Below are 20,708 nucleotides of genomic sequence, written 5' to 3'. Positions count from 1 at the left end.
AAAGAAGATATTTTTCATGAACATGCTGAATAGCTCTCATCAAGCTTAATGGTGACAAAAAACATTATGCTTAGACACCAGAAGGATAATACAAGGATACAAGAATGATTTGTTCTTCTGTAGAACAACTTCATACAGAAGAGTTGTACAGAACATGTAAAACCAACTTAAGACTCTGAGTAGGTCATAAAGCATTCACAAATGATGCCAAACATATATGTAGATTAAAGAACATAGTTGATCAGATCAACAAAAGTAGAGAAAACTGTGGCTAAGATAATTAAGCTCTAACTTTATGTGTGGCTTTTTGTAACTGCAGAGGTACAGATTTTATTTTCATCCTATATGTACCTTATGAATTATTTATTATTCTAATAAAATAACATAATTTTACAATTAAAAAATCAGAGACAATTTCATAGGATTATGATGTTGCTCTTTAGATTGCATTTGGTTTTCATGAGCATTCTGATTTTGATTTGAGTATTAGCTAGCCAACTAGGGCCTGACAAATATTGAAATATATTTAGTTCATCAAGTAATGTGACGTTGATTCAAATTTGGGCCTCTGTTGTATGTTTACATATGAACTAGAACTTTTAACTTAAAGACTGATAAGTATGGCAAAGTGAAAGATTAAAAAAAAGTTGTTGATCTGTACCTGTTAGACAGATACAAACACACACACACCATTTTAATTTAAGTGAAAGAACAGCTGGGAGTCTCCAGGCCATCCTGTTGTTTTCAGATAATATAAGATGCACACCGTCTCCTGAAGAGTGTCACACAGTGTGCCTAGAATGATATGGCAATATCCCTGCTGGTGGTCCAAGCTTATACAAAATTGTGCCTCCCTTTTCTAGTCATACTTTTACCATCAATCTGTTTGTATCACTTGGAAAACATAGCTTTATTTATTCATTTTTAAAAATCAATCTCTCTATTCTCTTCTGACACACAACTCCTCTTTGCTATTTCTTTAAATTTGAGATACAAAGTGACAATTTGGAACCCTACCAATGAAAGGATTGGGGGAAATTCACCTCAAAATATGGCATTTTGAGCCGGGCTCGGTGGCTCAGCCTGTAATCCCGCCTTTGGGAGACTGAGGTGAGTGGATTGCCTGAGCCCGCGGGTTCGAGACCCGCCTGGGCAACTTGGCGAGATGTCATCTCTACAATAAATCAAAAATCAGCCGGGCGTGATAGAGCACGCCTGTAGTTCCAACTACTTGGAAGGCTGAGGTGGAAGGATCGCCGGAGCCCAGCAGGTCGAGGCTGTGGTGACTGGGAGCGGCCACTGGATGACAGAGCGAGACTCCAACTCAAAAAAATAAATAAATAAAAATATGGCATTTTGCCACAAAGTTTCCTTGAAGTCCCCTCTTCCCCCACCTTCTATCCCCAGCTGCTTCTTCTCCTGGTTAAAATTATTTATTGCAGGAAAGGAGAGGAAGAAACACATTGCAAAATGATGCCTGTCTCTCTGGTTCATTCAGCTTCCAAGGAAAACTATTTGAAAGTCATTCACTGCATCTCCATCCATTCATTCATTCTCCTATCACTTGTTACCCCTCAATAGAATTCTTCTTCTTTCCACTCCCATAACCTGTATTACTGGCATGTAAGCCCCTATTCTTTCTGTAACTTCAAGATGGTACTTACAATTTTTCTAGCTCTTTTGGAAGTTGGGTCTTTATGCTGAAGGATTCCTGGCATGCACATTAAATGAAATCTGTACACCTTCTTTCCTATTAATCAATCTGCTTCATGTCAGTAATTTTTCAGTGAACCTTTAGGGAGTCAACGGCCATGCCCCCAAAAGTATAATTTTTAGTATCCAATGTCACTTGTTCAAATGGGAAAACTAGCATAAATTAATCATGAATATGTATTTGAAAAAAGGAAGTCATAACCACATAACTGTATTCTGTATGTTCTCAGTATTCTGAAGCATTGTAATGTGGGACAAAAAGAATAATAGATTGATCAAGTATTGTCTCTCAGACCTCAGTCTGGAAAGGCATGTTGATCTCATATCATTGATCTAGGCTATTGGATGGCAATTGGGAAGTTATAATAAGACTATGCTGAATTATTTACATACTTAAATTTGAAACAAATGCTAGGGGAATGAGAATTAGAGTGTTTCATTTAATTAATATTTACTACATAGCTACAGGGTGCTTGGCATGAAATCAAGTGCTATGTGTACCCTAAACTAACTTTTTAATGTAAACGTGTATGTATTTTTTAAATGCATATGAGCATTTACAGTTTGCACATGAGAATCTGTATGAGGATATACAGTTTCTGTTATAAGGCATTTCTTATGAAATCTTACAAGATCTCAAGAAATGTTTATGATAGCATCGCTGGTCAATTCACCATAAAGACATAGCCAGATTAAGGTTTAGAGTTCAGGATTAATTTATCTACTCCCGTAGCAACTGCCCTGATTGGCCTGGTTCTGCAACTTATACAAGTATCACCTCCATTTCTGAATATCCACTGAAGACAAGGCAACTGAAGCCAAAAAAAAAAAAAGTATTATTTTTGACAGATTGGCACCATAGAACAGTGGTTGGAAAACTATAACTTTACAAGCCAAATGTGTTTCTTTACTTATTCTTGCAAATAAATTTTTGTAGGAACAGTCACACCTATTTACTGTATTCTGGCATCTACATGCTTTCACACTACAGTGGCAGTGGTGAGTAGCAACAATTCAACACAGAGAGCTCTCAGAGCCAAAAATAGTTCAGTCTGGCCCTTTATAGAAAAAGTTTGCAGGCCTCTGTTGTAGACAGTTATCCCTTTCATTCTGAGGAAGCAAAGTTTCATAAACTGACACTTAGTGATCCAAAAACATAGGCTTCAATGTCGGATCCAAGCTTTCTGAATTTGGAGGAGCCACAATATTTCTAGAAAATTAAAAAGATAAGTAGAGCATAGAAAATTTTGGAGGACAGATTTGCTTTAGGAAAATATGAAGTCTCTCCATCCTGATGACACTCACTCAGTGAGTGTCATTCTTTTAAGTTTGTCTAATGTGCATGTCCTGTGTAAACATGGAGGCTTGACATTTTTTCTTTGGTTGTCTTCATCTTGTTTTTTGTTAATCTATTATATGAATTTTCAGTATCCATTTTCACGATCATATACTTTTATTTAACTAAATGAATGGTAGCATATGTCGTCTTCATTGGTTGATTTCTCTTGAAATTCACAAATTCTTTCTCCTTCTTGTTCTCTCTCTCTCTCTCTCTCTCTCTCTCTCTCTCTCTGTGTGTGTGTGTGTGTGTATAGAATCATACGAGTCTATATCTTTGCATCATTTAATAAAATAGACATAGTTCTTGACTGTAAATCTTTTGGTCATCTCAGAGAACAGGACAGCAGGCACCTTAGGGCAAACAGAGCCCAGAAATAGTACAAAACATTATGTGTGATGTGGCCAAGGGTGGCTATATACAATCCCTTTTAAACATCTGCTACTCTGAGAATGACCATCGATCTTTTAAGTCCTCTCTCCCTTACTTATTCTCTACCCTTCAGGGCAGTGGTAATCTTTGGAGACTCAAATTTCTGAGTTTTTAGAGAGAACCAAATTGCTTTGTGTAGATTGTATAGGCAGGTGACTCATCAATATTTATTGAGTATATTTGTTGCATAAAATACAACTCTAGAAGCTCTTCAGTACTTTAAAAAAATCTTGAATTATAGCTCCTGCCCTGGAGAGGATTAAAATCTACATGGTGCCTTAGAGAAAAGCTCATTTTGAGAAGAAGATAGCTTGGCAACTTTGTTTTTGTAGGGACTGTATAATTATATTGTAAAAAAAAAAAAAGTTGTAATTGTATAAAAGTTTGCAGACACTCATGGTTTCTTACATAGAAGTCAATAACTGATGAGAGACTCAATTTAGAAAAACAAAGCCAAACAGTAACAAAAAAAGCCTATGTCATTAAGAAGGAAATACCTGTTGTTATTAACTTGGAATTCCAGAAATTGATGGCGGCAGCAATGGAAACTTTAAGCTCTTAGGAAAATCACAGTTAAACTCTCACAGAGTGTGATGAGAGAAATGGCACATTCATGCCTCTTAGCCCTGTCCAGAAGAGAACTTGAATGGTTACTAATGTTTCTGTGCTGTTTTAAGTGTAATTGAAGCATAGACGGCAGAGATGTTTGCAAGAGTCTTTTAAAATAATCTATAGTTCCTCCTAGGCTTTTCTAAATTGAAAAAAACATAGTTACCACTTCATATTTGCCACTGAGTATTAAGGTCTTGTCTCTCAGAAAATGAGATAGCAGTTTGATGCTCATAAATCAAGAGGCATCTGTTTTAAAACAAATTGTGATGTCTTGGTGAAGGAGCTTAAAAGTACAGAGTACTGCATCGGAAATGACTGAACTGGTTGCGGCTCACACATTTTCTTGGCATTCCAATACCATGTTTTTATGTGGCTCATCTGATCACTGTCAGTGCATCTGTTAGGTCCCTCGGAAGAGGCCTCTGCCCGGCTGTGGCTCCTGTGATCCACTCCATACACACACTCTCACTGTTGAATTTTCTTCCCCTTTCTAGACAGTCATTTGGAGCATAAGTCATTGCTGCTTGTATGACCCCCAAGTAGCCACAAATGCTCTATGGAAAGCAGTGACCACTTAAATCGCCCACGATGAATGAGAATTCCAGTTTGGTTTTCTAAACATAGCTCGTTATTGTTTCTCATCTTCCTATTGACTAGTTTAGCTTTTTTTTCAGGCATGAAACAGGTACCAGGCCACAGAGCCCTCAACTTAAGGGAACACACATGTGGCTTTCTGTGGCTCATCAGAGAGCTGCCCATGGTTCAGAAAAAAATACTTCCCATTTCCCTGGATGATAGGGAAATGATGGCACTCAGAGAATGCATTCCACAGATATATTTTAAAAGAACATAGCCTTTGTGATGGCCTGGAATCTTAGTCAAAACATGAATTGTTTTAACATTCGGTTTCACATGCATATTAAGACGGCTCAGTATGAGCAGGGGATATAATTCTTCAAATTCCACTCAAAGGTCAGCATCATGGACCGTGAGCTGTGCAGCCCGACAGGACCCCTGCTCAGACGGGGTCCATGCTTCGTTTAGGTTTCTCTACACTTGAAATTCTTAACTTTATTTTTTGAACTTATGTTTTGTGAGGCCCGAAGGGACAAGAGACCTGGGCAATATGCACGTCCACTGTTCCTGGCACCTCATTTGTTTACAGCATTCCCGATGCCTCATATACCTAGGATGTTGGTGGATGCACAGTGCCTGGGAATTCACAGGGAATCAAAGTCTGTCTAGGTCTGACTCTCACCTACATGGCTGGGTAAGCTGATAACCCCGAGAGACCACTTTTCATGCAAACTGGAAGTTGCTTCAAACACAGAAAGAAGGTAATGTTGATCTAAGAAGTATGAATTATCTAGAATCCTCATCATCACTTTTCTTGCTCTTGCTACTTTGTTTATGAGCCAACCCCTTGCACTGAAAATCATGACATAGAACGACAAGGGTTAAGAGGGCCAACCCAAGTTCCTTTTCTGTTCATCTCGCCCTTGCTCACAATGTAGCAGATGGAGAATGTTGCTAGGATGTGCACATCATATCCGGAAGTGAAATAAAAGCAGTTGAGATAGCTCAGTGCAGCATTTCCACTGTTCTTTTAAGAAAGAAATATACATGTTTATGTACAAATTATGAAATAGGAATCATGTAATTTTGATGGTTCCTATGCAAGTCAAATCTTTTATAGTTGCATTTAAAATTGTCATTGTGCCACATAAAGATTAATGGTATAATTTATGCTCCCAATTTAAAATTTCAGCTTTACTTACAATGGCATTAAGTAGCAAATAAAAAACATTATGACAAGCTGACACAAAGAATGTGAAAGAAAAATCCTTATATTTTGAACCATTAACAGTAATTATCTTTCTTGGCTTTTTGAATAGGTCTCTATATTTTCATTTAGCATTCAATCTCACACATGATATAACTGGTCTACTAAAACAGGTATTCAAGACCTTAAGGTAAACAAAAAGAAAGAAATCATAAGGTCATATGGATTCCCAAAGATGATTACTGTTGACATCCCAAAGATGATTATATTTCCTCTTGGAATTTTTTCCTTATGCCTGTAGAGTTCTACTTTTTCTCTTGCTTCTTCTTCCCCTTCTTTGTCTTTTCATTGACTCATCTATTGTAAAAATAAAATTATTCTTCCCATCTAGAATGTTCTTCTTCCAATATCCAAATGGTTTGTTCCATTATGCATTCCAAGGAGTCATCAAAATGCCACTTTCAGAAGGCTGAGCACCCTATTTTGCCAACACTTTCTGATGATACTTATCCACCCTTACATTCATCTGACATGCCATGTAACTGTGCTTAATAATTAGTTATTGTTTGTCACATGGAGATCTATGTAAGCCTCATAATGATGGCATCACCATCATTTGTTCACTCTAATGCACTACTATAGCATATAGTATATTTTGTAATTTGCATTTTGTAAATAGGCAATGTATTATGAACACTTTTGAGAGTCAGGAATATTCTATAATGTTCTAATATAAAGGCAAATATTACACAAATTTATATACATATGTAGTTTATTATGCTATGCATAATAATGATATGCTATGCATGAAATATACTAATATAATATATATTGTAAAGTTTACTATATACTTATTACATAAATCATATAATTTAGTGAACATTATATTGCTATTTATTATATTAATCCAACAAAAATTATTGATATGCATTTGTTGGTACAAAGAAACTATGCTTGCTCTTGTTCTTATATGCAATAATAAATACTTACAATATTTCAATTTTTATGGATAGGCTGTCTTTTTTTTAAAAAAAAGGATTGAAAGATAATTTCTGGAAAGCAAATTTTCCATTTAGAAAATAGAAAAGTTTGTGAAGTTTGGAATATTTTATTCTCAAATTTTTTTACATGCACATTTTCTTAAATATTGCAATATTTCAGTTAGCATCATATTATAAAATGAAATGTTCAAATTATTACATAAACTCTTTCATAACTATTTTTAGAAATCACAAAACATTTCTTTGAATGGGTATGCTGTAATTGACTTAACCATATAATACATGTTTCGGGATTCGTAAATTAATCAAAATGACATACTATTTCAATTGTCTTTTATTAATCAAGTATTTCTACATATAAAGGTTACACGTGAATGATTTTTCAATATATTATAGCAGACAGATTTTCAAAGTGAAAATTGTAATTAATAAATTTGGGCAGATACAGACTAGCATCTGAATTGAAATCAATACTCCACTTCATTTGGTTAACTTCTACGTAAACTTTTGACATTAAATCAGGTTATTTTAGCATATACCCCAGTTTCTATGTTAGATTAGTGATTAGGAAGTCCTCCACATACATTTGAAGATAATTTTTCAAAAATAATCATTAGAAAATTAAAAGGAAAATAAACTGAAGCTCTTTCTGCAGCTGTTATGACATCTAATTTGACACCAAATTTTAGAACTTCAAACGTTTTGAAATGTAGTAACACATTATTAAATCATTGAAGAAAGACCTTTTAGTGTATACTGGCAGTTAAATTAGCAATCTTAATGGTTATTAATGTACATGTCTTTCATATTTGTGCTTTTGATAACAATGTGTAAATAACTGTAACAGATCTTTTACTTTTTCTAATCCCAAAAAATGACTTTCCTCTTAAGAACAAATATATAAAATGTATATATAGGGATATGTATATACATTATATAAAGCCGTAAGAAAAAGCACCTTGGAAGATTGTACACATGCATATACACATATAAAACTTTTACAATTGCAGCCAACCAACCCCCGATTCTATTTCTACAAAATATTCAGAAAGTAAACTTCATATTGGAATTCAAAAGAATTCCTTTTATCTATGTGTTTATACTTGTTTTAATATAGATACTTAAAATATTAGACCCGACAAAATAAAGTTTTCAAACATTGTAAAATATCACTCTTATGCAAACATATAGTAAGCCTATGGCAAAATGTATTTAAATCATGAATGAGGAAGCACGAAGTATGGTGAAGCTGGTTTAAGAAGTGTTTGAAAACAGTGGTATAGTCCCTCACAAAAGTCATTCTCACAAAAGTTTGCTATAGGAGAGAGAAAATTGATCAGTGTATTATGTGCTGATGAAAGTATAACATTTATATAACATTTTAGGTTACCTTTTCTGTCAGGGAGAAAGAATTTGCCTTCTTAAGGGATACACATATACAAAAAAACATGTAATTTCTTAGACTTTAGGCACTCACTAATATTAAATTGCAAATCAGACAAAAACACAATCTAGAACAGGAATTGACAAACTGTTTCTACCAAGGCTAGGTAGTAAATGTTGTAGTTTTTCAGACCACAGTCTTTTTGTCTATTCTTCACTTTAATTTGTTTGTTTCTTTAATTTTTATTTTATTGTAGCAAGAACCCTTAATATGAGATCTGCCCTCCTAACAAATTTTTAAGTGTAAAAATGGACTATTGTTGCCTATAAGTACAATGAGCTTTAGGGTTTATTCTTGCTTCACTGAAGCTTTATAATATTGATTGTAACTCCCCAACAATTTGTCCTGTCCCTCAAGCTCCTGTTTGTTTCATTTTTTTTTTATAACACTTTAAAAATTGAAAAAAAAAAAAAATTCAACCTCAGGGCCATAAACAATTAGGCCATGGGTTTGGCCTGTGTACCATACTTTGTCAATTCTTGTTTAAGAACATCAATAATTTTGGGGTCGACTAGCTAGACAATGCCCAGTGTAACATTCAAAGAACACTTGGCCATCTTATTGACTTGCTTCCACATTATGGAAAAGTTTTCTTACGATGCCTAATTAGTATTGTAAATAATCTCCAAATATTTTTACCAAAAAAAAAAAGTTTAGCTTCATTTTTCTGTTGTTTTTGTTATGGTCTGAGTAACGCTTGGCTGCTCCCCATGATACCAATAGATCAAAGGGGCAGGGACCTGGTAGAAAGAAGTTTATTTCTGAGTTCAAATCCAGGGAGAAGAGCCAGACTCAGGTCTTTCTAAAATGGTTCTGCTCGCCCTCCAGGCTTTTACAGTTCACCTTTATAGCCCAGATTTGTTGGTTCCTAGACATGAGCCACTTGACCAGCAAAGCCTGGCATAGAACTTAAGTTATAGCTGCAATTTGCATTTAGATAGTGACATTTAGAGTAAAGAAAATTTACAAGGCCTAAGACATCATGCATCACAAAAGTTATGCAAATCTCAAGACTTACAATTATATTGATACTATATAGTTCAAATAAAGGGAGTCAATAGGGATTTATATCTTCTGGCAGAGTCTACTGGAAAGTCCAGAATTCCCTGAAGCTACTTACTGGGAGCGCACAGCCGACAAGGGGACTCTTGGTCATGTGCTCAGGAATATGCCGGAACACTTGAACCCTTGCCATGCTTTTGTCTTGGGTCTGTGGCAATATGGAGGGACATCAGGAGGTCTCTTTATCAGTTTAAATGCTATACAATGGCACAGCAAAAATATTAGCCACACAAGGCTCCATGTAGTATGGTTAACAAAATCTAGACCCATAAAACCTTGAATCATTATGAAGCCAGAGAGTTAGTTTTCATTTGGAAGTTTTACAAATAACCTAGGATTGCATTTTTTTTTTTTTTTTTTTTGAGTTGGAGTCTCACTCTGTCTCCCAGACTGGAGTGCAGTGGCCGCTCCCTCCGGCATCCTTCCTCCTCAGCCTTCCAAGTAGCCGGAATTACAGGCGCGCGCTACCACGCTCGGCTCATTTTGATTTATTGTTGAGATGAGGTCTCGCCAAGTTGCCCAGGCAGATCTCGAACCTGCGGACTCAGGCAATCCACTCACCTCAGCCTCCCAAAGGCGCGGGATTACAGGCTGAGACACCGACCCCGGCTTTAGGATTGCATTTTTAATATTTTCTGTTACTGCAGTGATTTCCTTTGAATCTTTCTTGTTGGCTCTTTATTTTAAAGTTTCAGACACCGATCCCCCCAAAAATTATCATCACAGATTTCACTTGCAGTACCTATAAATAAAGTTACCTGCTTCTCTCCTCAGGAATCCCTATAGTCCTGGTTTGCAGCCTTCTCGGAAGTGAACTTCTCTGTTACCTGCAAAGCCTTCAACCTATAAACCATAGAATAGTTACCAGACCTGTTTCCAAGGAAGATTTTGTAGAAATTAATTCCATATAAACGGTATAATATTTTTCTTAATTGTAGAATTAAAATATGCGATCAAGTAAAGTATAAAACTCTAGCAATAATTTTGGATTTACATTTTGTGCAGTTATATTCTTGTATAAAGAATGACAAAATGTTATTCACCCTATAAAAATAACTGCATTGCCATTGAAAATCGATGGAGTAAAAGCAGTTTATGAATTCTAGAGAGTCAGAAAAATATTATTTAAAAATATTTTCTTTTACTTTGCAAAATCATAGTCTATTAAATCCAGGGTTAGACATGGATCAAAGACCTTCTTCATCTATTTATCAAACTAGAATATTAAACATGCTAGCAAAAGTATCAACATACTTTCAATTAAAAGTAACCATAATTAGATCTCCTTTATCGGTTTATTCAGTTCTTAATTACCATATAGCTTGTTCTAATGGATCTTGGGTCAGCGGGCTACTTTCATGAGTCATCTGTTTCTCAGATAAAAAGAGAAAATCATGACTCAGGTATTGGTACAGTCTGAAAGTTTTCTAAGCAATGTCAATTCAAAAACCCATATACATGCATCTTTTCCTTGACGTAACAGTAGTTAAAAATACCTGGCACAATACTTTTTTTTCCCCCCAATAAAGCCTTGAGACTGTTCTTTTTTGTTGAAAACCCAAGTCAAGCATGAAGGGGACTAGAAGCAACCTTCTGATGATAAAACTGAATAGAGGTTATCTCATTACAGTAACCAACAATATCAGAATGGAATACAAGTCTTTAGGGGTGAGTAAATAACTGTCTTCAAAGGAACTGAACCATTGTTCTTACCCTAAAAGGAATTGATCCATTGTTCTTGCTCTCAAAGGAATTGATTAATTGTTCATACCCTGTGGGGTAAGAACATATTATGGACAGAGAGAGCATTCACTCAATGCTAGGGAAATCCAATACATCTTGTAAAGAATAGTATCCTTAAAACAGATTTATGTGAATACTTTTTTTTTTTATCTATATTGAAGTAGTATAAGAAAGGTTAAATTTCACTTTTCATCTGGTACCCTTTCTCTTGTAGATATTACAGTAGTGTTGAGCTAATTAATTGGTTAGAAGCATATAAAACAAATCTAATTATTTCTAGTATCTTCCTTTTTCTGAGGTAAAAGAAATAATGATTATAGTGCTTCCAGCAGGTATCTGAGAAAACACAAAGATAATATTAGGTATAAAAGGCATCTCGAAAGTTGTATTTTTTTTTTCTGAATGTAAGATATATTCTTAGGAAGGTAAAATCAAAAGTTATTAAAGACGCAATGGTCATTTGATTAAGATAGGTACATAGATGCTTGATAACAATAAATAATCTTACCTTAACCATGTATTAAAGGAACAATACAATTTTTCTTAAATATAAAAGAAGATAACAGCTTAAAGAAAGTTAGTTTTTCCTGAAGCAGGAGATACTCAATGTTTGTTTTTTTTTAGAAATAATGATGTATAAGACCAAGTCAGCACATACCACATAAAATTATTCCAGCAAAATACAGAATCTCTATTTTAAGGGAAGAGTATCCACAAGGTAAAAATTACTTTTTATTACTACTCGTTAAGAGCCGATTAAATACTCTAAGACCATTTTATTCTTTAAAAAAAAACCATTATTTTATTTTTGCTCTGACATAACTATAAGCAGTAGAGAATTCAAAAATTTTTAAATGAATAAACCTTTAAAATGGAGTCAAATTTTATGTTTTAATACATTTCATTGTTTTTTCCAGATGCATATTTACAGGAAATGTGTATTAATCTTCGAAAGCAGCCATAACAAATTACTACTACTGAGTGACTTAAAAAAACAGAAACGAGTTATCTCACAATTCTGGAGACTAGAAGCTTTTGGGCAAGGCCATGCTACCTCCAAAGTCTTAAGATGAAGGATCTTTCCTGGTCTCCCTAGTTTTTGGTAGTTTCAGTCATTCTTTGACGGTGGCTGCATCATTCTAATCTTTGCTTCCATCCTTACAGAACCATCTACTTCCCTCTGTGTCTTCACGTGTTTTTCTCTCTGTATCTCCCTCCTCTTCTTATAAGGCACTAGTAATATTGAATTAAGGCCCATTCTAATGACCTCATCTTCACTTGCTTATATCTGCAAAAATTCTATTTCCCAATAAAGTCACACGCACAGGTCCTAGGGATCTGAACTTTGAGATAATTTTTTTGGTGATGCAACTCAACTCATGACAGATTGTAAACCAAGGCAAATAAAATCCACTTTCCCCAACATCCTACACTTGCACTATCCACTTATGTTTTGTCCTATGCTATACTTTTTCTAGTTTTGGAAAAAAACTGAACTCCATTTTGGGACAGAGTTACTTTTCCTTGATCTCTCAAGGTGGAAGATGATGAACACAGGAGGAGAGGAACCTTCAGTTATGTTCTGTTGTCATTATTGTTCATAGAATAGACTCAACTACCATATTTGATAGGCCTTCGGGCCTGTGTGACGGCCTTTTTGAAATAACTCATTGTGCAGACTTTGCATTGCTTAAACCACAACTTGTTTTCTCTGCTGGCTCCTGCTTCCTCAAGGCCACATCTCCAGGCTGTGTGACCACCAGCACCAGCCTGTTTCTTCCAGATCTTGTCTCGGGGATACATGACCACCAGCATCTGCTTTCTCAGGACTAAGTGACTACTAAGCTCCAGCTATGGGGTGTAAAAGGGACCCACAAAAAGAACAAGGGGCTGGTTCTTCTCAAGGGCCAGTCTTCCTTTCCTTTCCTTCTAATAAATTTTCTTTTCTTTGCCTAACCACTCGGCTCGTTCTCTTTTTCTCCGCACTTGCCTTACAATATTAATCCTAAATCTTAGATTAATTTCCATTTCATAGAGAAAACTGAGAAGTAGGCCATTGAAAACTGTACAAATTCAAATAATATGCAAATATTTTAACAAACGAGCAAAACTCAGAGACATACATAGAAGGAACTCCTGCAGGTGGAACGAATTCTTTAATGCTTCTGAGAGGGCAAAATGAACATATTTGTAAACATGAACAGAAGATATAGACATTCTATGAAAATTTTAAATTAGAAAGAAAAGTTAAATATATATCAACTGAGTAAGAATTCTAAATTTTTTCTTCCTTAGAAATTATCCAGGTGTTCAAAGATTACCATTAATTCAACTTAATTTTTTCCCAGGATTTTAAATTAATCAAGAATATGGGAAACTATGTTTAAGCTGACAGACTAGAGAGCATAATCACAGTTGATATTTTAAAAATCTGGTTGGAATTATAACTTAAGGTCTTTGAACAGTATTACACATTGTTCATAATCTCAAATGTAAACAAAGGAGGACCATTAGTTTATATGATGTATATATCAATATAGGAAGTTTTAAAAGTTCATATTAACTAATCAGTTTATGAGAAAGAGCCCAAAACATACATAAAAATATGATATATCCTTGTATTGTTATTCAGGTAAATAAAATCTGAGGGGGAAAAAAAACCAAAACCTTTTTTTAATCAAAATTCTAAAACCAGTCTAATTTTTGTCAAAGATTCACCTTGTTTATGCAAACACAGCTTTCTACATAAAATGGTTTTGCTTTAGCCGATTTTAAAAGAAGTGTGTTTTGTCTGTTTGTTTGCTTAAGAATAGCACATTTAAAGTATGAGAAGCTTTCTTCTTTGTCTATCCATGGAAATCTTATATTCCTTTTTATTAATGTCTGCCTTATTTTTTTCCTATAAAAAGTAAATATAGAACTCTTTTATTTTAAGGGACATTGTAATCTAACTTCTATCCACTTATGAAGTACAAAAAAATTTCAGTCTCATACAGAAATGATAAAACATTTTCTCAATTACAAATACCGGGACACAGAGACAACGTGTAGCTTAAAGACTGCACCTTAACCAAGGTCAAATCTAAACAGAACATAAAAACTTATAGATCCAGATCTCAAGATGTTTCTCCTTTTCCACCGAAAATAAAATATTTTCCTAACTGACTAGAACTCACTGTGGACAAAGAATAAAACAAAGAAAAAGACTAACAAGCAAATATTCATTTCTTTCCAACCCTAGAGAGATTCTCATTATCCCAACAGAAATCAGACCATACAATTTGATCCTCAACCATTGCTTTTCCTATGGGGAAAGATGTCCACATATAAGCAAACCAGAACAAAAACCAGAAGCAAAAATAAAGCCACAGAGTGAGAGAGGAAGAGCTTGAGAGAAAGAAAGGGCCTCAGTGAAGGTAAAGGTGCATTGCACCTTGGCAATTAGTCCAGAGCTCCATAGAGGGGAGGTGAAGGGTGCTCTGGGATCATAAGGTACAAGGTGCGTTTCTTTAGACAAAAAGTTTAATTGCCTCCAGCAAAAGAATCTTCTTGAACATTTCACTGGAATCTTCAAAATTGTCCAAGGTATAATTTTCATTGTTAAAATCATGACTCTCATACAGATGTATAGTGAGCACATATCAAAGATGTATTTGACTAGTTAATGAGGGACCCAGTGGGATAGTAAGGATGATTCAGAGCGTTTGAAGCACTGGAATTTTTAAAGCAACTTGGGAAAGTCATGCCGAAATAAATTTGCTAAGTTAGAAACAAAACTGCTTAATGTCCTATAGGTCAATAAAAATGTACATTTTGTGGTCGTCTTTCCTATCAGACAGAAATCATTTGGTTCTCCTCTGGGCAGCAATATATAAGTTAACATTAACCTTTACAAATTTGAGGGATAATCCATAGTGAATAGTAAGTTAAACAAAGATGCATTTCCCTAGTGAATTAAGCAGTACTGGGTAGGCTAGTCATATAATGCTATGACATTAAAAAGACACACAGCCATTTTCTGCCTTATTTCTATGTTTGGATTATATTTCTTAACACATCTTTGGGATTTGCCGTAGAAAATATTTGGCAGATTTTTTTAATTGAAGTGAGATAAATAAATAAAATTCGAGATGTTTCCATAAGAATAAGAGAATAAATCTTAGAGCTTAGGATATTGAAAAAAGGGATTATACTACTGTAAGCTATTTTATTATGTGTGATTTATTGAGCTTTATGCTTTTATTTGAGCACTTCATTTTTCCCACTGTTTTACATATGGTCTCACAGCCGATTGCAGATTTAGGTGTTACTTCAGGGCAATGAAAATGACATTAGAAATGACAGTAATACGAAGAAAAGATTAATTTAATATATATTTAACTCAGTTTTGAACATAAATGTGACAATACTGAAGAGGATATGTGATCATTATTCTAAGTATTTTATAGCAATGTTCACATATGTTTTTATTCTCTGTGTCTTAATTGTGGATGCATGACTTTTTAGAATAATTTATAACAATACGATGTAAACGACAAGAATAAAAACTACTTTTAACTTGTGCTTTCTGTGAGTGGAGTAGGTTCTAATATTCTGACACGGTCAAGCAAATGGACTTTCCACCTTATTTTGCCTCCACATTTAGAAGCAGGGTTACTAGGGACATTGGTCCTGGAGGGAGCAGCCAAAAGCACAGTGGAGTGTGTCTCTTGCTATGTCGTTTCTCAGTCTCTCCAAGTATTTTCTGTTTCGTTTGCAGGTGGTTTTCAGGCATTTTTCCAGATTTTAAGTGCTCTAAATCACATATTCCAAGAGGGAATAAATGCTGTGTTTTTTATTTATGGCTAAGGGGTATCCTACCATGTGTTTTTAATAACATACGTATACCTTTATATTTGAAGAATTCATCCATGCAAAATCATCAGGTGTTAGTTTTTTTATCATCATCATTAACCTAAGCACAGTTAAACATTATTTAATCATTCAAGCTCTAAAGTAAGCCATTTGTTATCCCCATTTTATAGACGAGGAAGCTAAAGCTTGTAGCAATAAAGTAACTTGCTCAATGCAGAGCCTGTGAGTTGGACGAGGATTCAATCAGGATTTCACCCATTCCTTACGGTGGCTCAAGCCTGTAATCCCAGAACTTTGGGAGCTTGGGCAACGTGGCAAGATCTCGTCTCTACGATAAATCAAAAAATTAGCTGGGTGTGGTGATGCACCCCTGTAGTTCCAGTTATTTGGAAGCCTGAGGCGGAAGGACCGCCTGACCCAGCTGGTCGAGGCTGCAGTGGCCATGAATGGCATGTGCCACTGCGCTCCAGCCTGGGCAACAGAGCGAGACTCCAACTCAAAAAAAAAAAAATAAAATCAAAGTGCCCAACTGTGTTCAAAATATAATTCAAACATTGACTATCACGTACCAGGCAATTCCTAATTTGACTCTTGCCAGTCAAAGGGTTCCATCTCTTTTCAACTCACCCCATTCCTGAATACCCATCCTTCTTAAAGGATTTCTCCTACTTCATACTCGCCTTTTGGCTACTAAACTTGTTTCCTTTTGTAACTCTCTCCCCTAAATCTCCACATGGCACTGTCATTATCATTTATGTCACCAGCCACTTAGATGACTCTCCCTTAACCCTTAACATAGACCTTAACCCTCATCTAGCCAGTTAGTTAAGTTTGTTTTTTATATTCTTTTCTTTTTCTTTCTTGAGTCAGACTCTCACTCTGTCACACAGACTGGAGTACAGTGGCACGATCACAGCTCACCACAGCCTCAACCTGCTGGGCTCAGATGACCCTTCCACCTCAGCTTCCCAAGTAACTGGGACTACAGGCACCTGTCACCCTTCTTGGATAATTTGTTGATTGTTTTGCAGTGATGAGGTCTCACTATGTGACCCAGGCTCGTCTCCAAGTCATGGGCTCAAGCAGTCCTTCTGCTTCGCCTTCCAAAGTGCTGGGATCACAGGTATGAGCCACCACGTGTGTCCTGATTCCTTAAAAATATAGTATTACTCGTTAATTCAACAATACTGAGTACCCATGGTGCCTGCCAGTCTTCTAGACATCAGGATGTAGCAGAACATGAAATAGACAAAAAACAAAACAAAACAAAATCCTAACTGCATAAAATGTACTATCTAGTTGAGTGAGATAGGCAATAGACAAATAAATAAGTACAATCAATGCTATGTCAGCAGCGATAAGTGTTACATAGAAAAAAATAAAGCAAGAAGACAATAGAAGGTGTTGGACTGTAGAAACAATGCTGCAATTATAAATTGATGCTCAGAAAGAACCTCTTTGAAAAGATGGGATTTGAGTCAAGCAGAGAGAGTGAGCTATGCTTCTATTTGTAGGGCGGAAATTCTAGGTGCATGTTTTGACATTCCCTAAGTATACTGCTATTAGGCTTTCTTCTACACTGAAATCTAGTTCTGTGAAATCAGTACCTGATCTGGTGCTGTGTCCTTAGAGCCTAGAATAGTGCCTGCCGTATTAGAACAATTTTCTTCTGTTTATTTCCAGCGCATTTCTCAATGGTGATTTTTTTTTTTTTTAACACAATAGCATATTGGATTACTGTCATCAGGGAAATGTCACCTAGATTATTTTTCTGGTTTAACCGACATCTTACATATGCGTTCTTACTAGACTTTGGTACTCATGTTATCTTACACTTGAATGCTTTGAGATTTCTTTGTCCCTTTTCTAACTATTTCGGCAGCCTCTGAAAAGCTTCCTAGTTTATAGCTGTTAGCTTGAGATTTTACCACCTGCCCAGAAGTTTAGTGTTGTTTTAAAATTATGAATCTTACTACGTGTATTTTTTTCCTGTGTTGTTTATATAAATATTAGGCTTTACCTGTCACAACAAAATGTCTTTATTCTGAAGCTTATGCATATATTCCTACCTTTTATCTCTAGTTTCCACATTTCATCTATGGAAAAACAATCTAGACTTCGGGGTTCTTAATTTTTTCTAACATTATCTTGTATGTGCAACTTTGGCAAAAAACTATGTGATTACTCCATATATATATATATATATTTCCCCCCCTTTTACTCTCTGACCTCTAATATGTCAGTTTATTTCAATTATTTTCTTCTTTTTTTAAATAAAGACAAGGGTCTCACTATGTTGCCCAGGCTGACCTTGAACTCCCAACCTTGGCCTCCCAGGTGCTGGTCTTACAGGTATGAACCACGGTGTCCCGCTTTCAGTACTCAATATTGCCGATGTCTTCTGCACTCACTCAATCACTTCCTTCTAGCCTCCATTGTTTTGTTTTAGCCTTCATTTTGATTATTCTTATTCTAGTAGGTATATTCTAGTAGGTATAATGAGTGCAACTATACCAAATTTTCAATTATATCAAAATAAAAATGCTTCTATGTAGAATGATTTCTGGATTTATATGGAAAAGGCTTTCATCTTTAGTCTGATTATAGAGAAACGTGGACATTGTAAGGGGTGCAAAGAATTCTAAGCAATTATGTTGGATTTCTTCTTCCTTTTATTTTTTCTTTAATCTCTGTAAGGACAAGGTAGCAATATCCTAAATCAGGAAGCTATTTTCATTTGCTGGATCTAAATATGCCTCGGTTACAAAAAATTTAAAAAGTCAGACAACTCAATTCAGAGTATTTACATAAATCTGGCAAGAAGACAAATTTCCCATTTTGCATGGAGTGAGGAACTCTGCCTTGCTTGCAGAGATCTGGGAGAAACACTGCGAGGAGCTGGCAGGGCGAGCAGTCTGCCGGGTGTCTAAGTCACCCATGGAGCAGGCAGTCTGGACCCCTCTCTCAGCCTCGTGTACACATTTTGCAGATGCCACTTCTCATGCTTTCTGGAGTCCTCAGGAGCATTTGAAATTCAGAAGCTTGGCAAAGACGTGCTCATCGGATGCTTTCTTATTTAATCTTGCCGAAAGGGGTGATTCTTTGAAAGTGTGAAAATACCTTAGCAAGCTACATCAACAGATGTATAGTAACTGAAACTCATTTTCAGTACCTAAGGGGATTCATTCTCCTGACATACATTTAGCTCCCATTATGATTAATGGGAGCATTACTTGATTTACAACATGCTCCTGCCTTTAGATGGCTAAAGTCTGGAGAGGAAGTAACCATTAGCAAAATTGTGAACTCAATTCATGGTTCAACTCTTCCTAAGCTGAAGTTAGACCCCATGACTTGATTGTAAGTATCACTATAACTACCCATATTGACAGAACCTTAGATTTTTATACTGCAATAAATTTTTAAAAAACTAATCTAATTAGGAATTTTCCACACAAGATTATTCACTGTCAAGTACTAATGACTGCAATAAAGGAAGAAAATTTTAGCTAAAACAAACAAATGATTAGACTCAGCAACACAATTAATGGCTTGACTAATTTGCCTTCTCTTCTTCCTATATTAACTTTTATATGAACTTTAGCAGGGATATAGTTATCTAATTCCTTACATAAATAACATACATCATCATCTAACATTTATTAAAAGATATCCTATATTAATTATCCAGGCGCCTGGAAGTGGTTTGGTAAATATTCATTATGATAATGATGAAGATACCATAAAATTATATATTACCATCTCATAAAAATTTACATAGTTTTAAGTAGTAAACTATATTTCTATACTTGAAAGTTTGTATTCCTTCTGTTACTTGGACTATCCTGGTCTATCTATAATAAGAACAAACATAATTAAAAGCACAATGCAAACTTTAGGTGTATTTAATTTTCAATGTGCTATTTACCATTCTGTAGTTGATGCAAAATACTCTACAAATTCTCAATCTTATTTTTTTATTTCTTATTTTTTTTTTTGAGTTGGAATCTCACTCGGTCGTCCAGACTGGAGTGCAGTGGCCGCTCCCGGCCATCGCAGCCTCGACATGCTGGGCTCCGGCAATCCTTCCGCCTCAACCTTCCCAGTAGCCGGAATTACAGGCATGCGCTACCATGCCCGGCTGATTTTTTGATTTATTGTAGAGATGAGGTCTCACTGCCCAGGTAGGTCTCGAACCCGCGGGCTCAGGCAATCCACTCACCTCAACCTCCCAAAGGCACGGGATTACAGGCTGAGCCACCGAGCCCGTCATTCAACCTTATTTTTTTAATGCAAATTTCTTTTAAGTAGTATTGGTTACAAACTAACAAGAAAAACTATATTCTAGAGTTGCACTGGAACTTTCCTTATATACATGCTGAATTTAGTAGGCCAGTTTAGTTTTGTGAGTGGATCTGAAATCAACAATGATGGTTCCAAAATGTTGCACTTAGAATAATTAATCTTTATGACCAATTCTTGATATGCTGATTTAGTGAATGTGGAGTTGTCAGGAATCTTTTTTTTAAATTAATCAATACTGATGATGTCTATGCCATTAATTTTATCATTTACTCATGCGTCAGATATGATTTGAACATCTACTATATATCCTAGGCACTAACCTTGGTGCCATAGATACATAGTGAACTTAAAAGACAAAAATCCCAGCCGGGCTCGGTGGCTCAGCCTGTAATCCTGCGCCTTTGGGAGGCTGAGGTGAGT

Source organism: Carlito syrichta, unplaced genomic scaffold (genome assembly GCF_000164805.1).
Source record: "Carlito syrichta isolate Samal-C Ts95f unplaced genomic scaffold, Tarsius_syrichta-2.0.1 Scaffold311317, whole genome shotgun sequence".
NCBI lineage: Eukaryota > Metazoa > Chordata > Mammalia > Primates > Tarsiidae > Carlito > Carlito syrichta.
The sequence above is the reverse complement of the archived record's forward strand: the minus strand, read 5'-3'. Positions refer to the sequence as shown.